The following is a 6,000-nucleotide window of genomic DNA, read 5'->3' as shown; positions in this document are numbered from 1 at the left end:
TCTCTCATATACCCCACAGTGTGAGGAGGGACAGCTCTGTGTGTAAAATTACCTCTCATATACCCCCCAGTATGAGGAGGGACAGCACTGTGTGTAAAATTATCTCTCATATACCCCACAGTGTGAGGAGGTACAGCACTGTGTGTAAAATTATCTCTCATATACCCCACAGTGTGAGCAGGTACAGCTCTGTGTGTAAAATTATCTCTCATATACCCTACAGTGTGAGGAGGGACAGCTCTGTGTGTAAAATTATCTCTCATATACCCCACAGTGTGAGGAGGGACAGCTCTGTGTGTAAAATTATCTCTCATATACCCCACAGTGTGAGGAGGGACAGCTCTGTGTGTAAAATTATCTCTCATATACCCCACAGTGAGAGGGGGGACAGCTGTGTGTGTAAAATTATCTCTCATATACCCCACAGTGTGAGTAGGGACAGCACTGTGTGTAAAATTATCTCTCATATACCCCACAGTGTGAACAGGTACACCACTGTGTGTAAAATTATCTCTCATATACCCCACAGTGTGAGGAGGGACAGCTCTGTGTGTAAAATTATCTCTCATATACCCCACAGTGTGAGTAGGGACAGCACTGTGTGTAAAATTATCTCTCATATACCCCACAGTGTGAACAGGTACAGCACTGTGTGTAAAATTATCTCTCATATACCCCACAGTGTGAGGAGGGACAGCTCTGTGTGTAAAATTATCTCTCATATACCCCACAGTGTGAGCAGGGACAGCTCTGTGTGTAAAATTATCTCTCATATATCCCACAGAGTGAGGAGGGACAGCACTGTGTGTAAAATTATCTCTCATATACCCCACAGTGTGAGGAGGGACAGCACTGTGTGTAAAATTATCTCTCATATACCCCACAGTGTGAGGAGGGACAGCTCTGTGTGTAAAATTATCTCTCATCTACGCCCCAGTGTGAGGAGGGACAGCACTGTGTGTAAAATTATCTCTCATATACCCCCCAGTGTGAGGAGGGACAGCACTGTGTGTAAAATTATCTCTCATATACCCCACAGTGTGAGGAGGGACAGCTCTGTGTGTAAAATTATCTCTCATATACCCCCCAGTGTGAGGAGGGACAGCACTGTGTGTAAAATTATCTCTCATATACCCCCCAGTGTGAGGAGGTACAGCTCTGTGTGTAAAATTATCTCTCATCTTCCCCCCAGTGTGAGGAGGGACAGCACTGTGTGTAAAATTATCTCTCATATACCCCACAGTGTGAGGAGGGACAGCTCTGTGTGTAAAATTATCTCTCATATATTCCACAGTGTGAGGAGGGACAGCTCTGTGTGTAAAATTATCTCTCATATACCCCCCAGTGTGAGGAGGTACAGCTCTGTGTGTAAAATTATCTCTCATATACCCCACAGTGTGAGGAGGGACAGCTCTGTGTGTAAAATTATCTCTCATATATCCCACAGTGTGAGGAGGGACAGCTCTGTGTGTAAAATTAACTCTCATATACCCCCCAGTGTGAGGAGGGACAGCACTGTGTGTAAAATTATCTCTCATATACCCCACAGTGTGAGCAGGTACAGCTCTGTGTGTAAAATTATCTCTCATATACCCCCCAGTGTGAGGAGGGACAGCACTGTGTGTAAAATTATCTCTCATATACCCCACAGTGTGAGGAGGGACAGCTCTGTGTGTAAAATTATCTCTCATATACCCCACAGTGAGAGGGGGGACAGCTGTGTGTGTAAAATTATCTCTCATATACCCCACAGTGTGAGGAGGTACAGCACTGTGTGTAAAAGTATCTCTCATATACCCCACAGTGTGAGGAGGTACAGCACTGTGTGTAAAATTATCTCTCATATACCGCACAGTGTGAGGAGGTACAGCACTGTGTGTAAAAGTATCTCTCATATACCCCACAGTGTGAGGAGGGACAGCTCTGTGTGTAAAATTATCTCTCATATACCCCACAGTGTGAGGAGGGACAGCACTGTGTGTAAAATTATCTCACATATACCCCACAGTGTGAACAGGTACAGCACTGTGTGTAAAATAATCTCTTATATATCCCACAGTGTGAGGAGGGACAGCACTGTGTGTAAAATTATCTCTCATATACCCCACAGTGTGAGGAGGGACAGCACTGTGTGTAAAATTATCTCTCATATACCCTACAGTGTGAGGAGGGACAGCTCTGTGTGTAAAATTATCTCTCATATACCCCACAGTGTGAGGAGGGACAGCTCTGTGTGTAAAATTATCTCTCATATACCCCACAGTGTGAGGAGGGACAACTCTGTGTGTAAAATTATCTCTCATATACCCCACAGTGTGAGTAGGGACAGCACTGTGTGTAAAATTATCTCTCATATACCCCACAGTGTGAACAGGTACAGCACTGTGTGTAAAATTATCTCTCATATACCCCACAGTGTGAGGAGGGACAGCTCTGTGTGTAAAATTATCTCTCATATACCCCACAGTGTGAGCAGGGACAGCTCTGTGTGTAAAATTATCTCTCATATATCCCACAGTGTGAGGAGGGACAGCACTGTGTGTAAAATTATCTCTCATATACCCCACAGTGTGAGGAGGGACAGCACTGTGTGTAAAATTATCTCTCATATACCCCACAGTGTGAGGAGGGACAGCTCTGTGTGTAAAATTATCTCTCATCTACCCCCCAGTGTGAGGAGGGACAGCACTGTGTGTAAAATTATCTCTCATATACCCCCCAGTGTGAGGAGGGACAGCACTGTGTGTAAAATTATCTCTCATATACCCCACAGTGTGAACAGGTACAGCACTGTGTGTAAAATTATCTCTCATATACCCCACAGTGTGAGGAGGGACAGCTCTGTGTGTAAAATTATCTCTCATATACCCCCCAGTGTGAGGAGGGACAGCACTGTGTGTAAAATTATCTCTCATATACCCCACAGTGTGAGCAGGTACAGCTCTGTGTGTAAAATTATCTCTCATATACCCCCCAGTGTGAGGAGGTACAGCTCTGTGTGTAAAATTATCTCTCATATACCCCACAGTGTGAGGAGGGACAGCTCTGTGTGTAAAATTATCTCTCATATATCCCACAGTGTGAGGAGGGACAGCTCTGTGTGTAAAATTATCTCTCATATACCCCCCAGTGTGAGGAGGTACAGCTCTGTGTGTAAAATTATCTCTCATATACCCCACAGTGTGAGGAGGTACAGCACTGTGTGTAAAAGTATCTCTCATATACCCCACAGTGTGAGGAGGTACAGCTCTGTGTGTAAAATTATCTCTCATATACCCCACAGTGTGAGGAGGGACAGCACTGTGTGTAAAATTATCTCTCATATACCCCACAGTGTGAGTAGTGACAGCACTGTGTGTAAAATTATCTCTCATATACCCCACAGTGTGAGGAGGGACAGCACTGTGTGTAAAATTATCTCTCATCTATACCCCAGTGTGAGGAGGTACAGCTCTGTGTGTAAAATGATCTCTCATATATCCCACAGTGTGAGGAGGGACAGCACTGTGTGTAAAATTATCTCTCATATATTCCACAGTGTGAGGAGGGACAGCACTGTGTGGAAAATTATCTCTCATATACCCCACAGTGTGAACAGGTACAGCACTGTGTGTAAAAGTATCTCTCATATACCCCACAGTGTGAGGAGGGACAGCACTGTGTGTAAAATTATCTCTCATATACCCCACAGTTTGAGCAGGGACAGCTCTCTGTGCAAAATTATCTCTCATATACCCCACAGTGTTAGGAGGTACAGCTCTGTGTGTAAAATTATCTCTCATACATCCCACAGTGCGAGCAGGTACAGCACTGTGTGTAAAATAATCTCTCATATTTCCCACAGTGTGAGGAGGTACAGCACTGTGTGTAAAATTATCTCTCATATACCCCACAGTGTGAGGAGGTACAGCTCTGTGTATAAAATTATCTCTCATATTATACCCCAGTGTGAGGAGGTACAGCTCTGTGTGTAAAATTATCTCTCATATATCCCACAGTGTGAGGAGGGACAGCACTGTGTGTAAAATTATCTCTCATATACCCCACAGTGTGAGGAGGGACAGCTCTGTGTGTAAAATTATCTCTCATATACCCCCCAGTGTGAGGAGGTACAGCACTGTGTGTAAAATTATCTCTCATATACCCCACAGTGTGAGTAGGTACAGCACTGTGTGTAAAATTATCTCTCATATACCCCACAGTGTGAGGAGGGACAGCTCTGTGTGTAAAATTATCTCTCATATACCCCCCAGTGTGAGGAGGGACAGCACTGTTTGTAAAATTATCTCTCATATATCCCACAGTGTGAGGAGGGACAGCTCTGTGTGTAAAATTATCTCTCATATACCCCCCAGTGTGAGGAGGGACAGCACTGTGTGTAAAATTATCTCTCATATACCCCACAGTGTGAGGAGGGACAGCTCTGTGTGTAAAATTATCTCTCATATATCCCACAGTGTGAGGAGGGACAGCTCTGTGTGTAAAATTATCTCTCATATACCCCCCAGTGTGAGGAGGTACAGCTCTGTGTGTAAAATTATCTCTCATATACCCCACAGTGTGACGAGGGACAGCTCTGTGTGTAAAATTATCTCTCATATACCCCACAGTGTGAGGAGGGACAGCACTGTGTGTAAAATTAACTCTCATATACCCCACAGTGTGAACAGGTACAGCACTGTGTGTAAAATTATCTCTCATATACCCCACAGTGTGAGGAGGGACAGCTCTGTGTGTAAAATTATCTCTCATATACCCCAAAGTGTGAGGAGGCACAGCACTGTGTGTAAAATTATCTCTCATATACCGCACAGTGTGAGGAGGTACAGCACTGTGTGTAAAAGTATCTCTCATATACCCCACAGTGTGAGGAGGGACAGCTCTGTGTGTAAAATTATCTCTCATATACCCCACAGTGTGAGGAGGGACAGCACTGTGTGTAAAATTATCTCTCATATACCTCACAGTGTGAACAGGTACAGCACTGTGTGTAAAATTATCTCTCATATACCCCACAGTGTGAGGAGGGACAGCACTGTGTGTAAAATTATCTCTCATCTATACCCCAGTGTGAGGAGGTACAGCTCTGTGTGTAAAATTATCTCTCATATATCCCACAGTGTGAGGAGGGACAGCACTGTGTGTAAAATTATCTCTCATATATTCCACAGTGTGAGGAGGGACAGCACTGTGTGTAAAATTATCTCTCATATACCCCACAGTGTGAACAGGTACAGCACTGTGTGTAAAAGTATCTCTCATATACCCCGCAGTGTGAGGAGGGACAGCACTGTGTGTAAAATTATCTCTCATATACCCCACAGTTTGAGCAGGGACAGCTCTGTGTGCAAAATTATCTCTCATATACCCCACAGTGTGAGGAGGTACAGCTCTGTGTGTAAAATTATCTCTCATACATCCCACAGTGCGAGCAGGTACAGCACTGTGTGTAAAATAATCTCTCATATATCCCACAGTGTGAGGAGGTACAGCACTGTGTGTAAAATTATCTCTCATATACCCCACAGTGTGAGGAGGTACAGCTCTGTGTATAAAATTATCTCTCATATTATACCCCAGTTTGAGTAGGTACAGCTCTGTGTGTAAAATTATCTCTCATATACCCCACAGTGTGAGGAGGTACAGCTCTGTGTGTAAAATTATCTCTCATATATCCCACAGTGTGAGCAGGTACAGCACTGTGTGTAAAATTATCTCTCATATATCCCACAGTGTGAGGAGGTACAGCTCTGTGTGTAAAATTATCTCTCATATATCCCCCAGTGTGAGGAGGTACCGCACAGTGTGTAAAATAATCTCTCATATATCCCCCCCGTGTGAGGAGGTACAGCTCTGTGTGTAAAATTATCTCTCATATATCCCACAGTGTGAGCAGGTTCAGCACTGTGTGTAAAATTATCTCTCATGTATACCCCAGTGTGAGGAGGGACAGCACTGTGTGTAAAATTATCTCTCATACATCCCACAGTGTGAGGAGGT

This window comes from Stegostoma tigrinum, chromosome 39 (genome assembly GCF_030684315.1).
Source record: "Stegostoma tigrinum isolate sSteTig4 chromosome 39, sSteTig4.hap1, whole genome shotgun sequence".
In the NCBI taxonomy this organism is placed as follows: domain Eukaryota; kingdom Metazoa; phylum Chordata; class Chondrichthyes; order Orectolobiformes; family Stegostomatidae; genus Stegostoma; species Stegostoma tigrinum.
The sequence above is the reverse complement of the archived record's forward strand: the minus strand, read 5'-3'. Positions refer to the sequence as shown.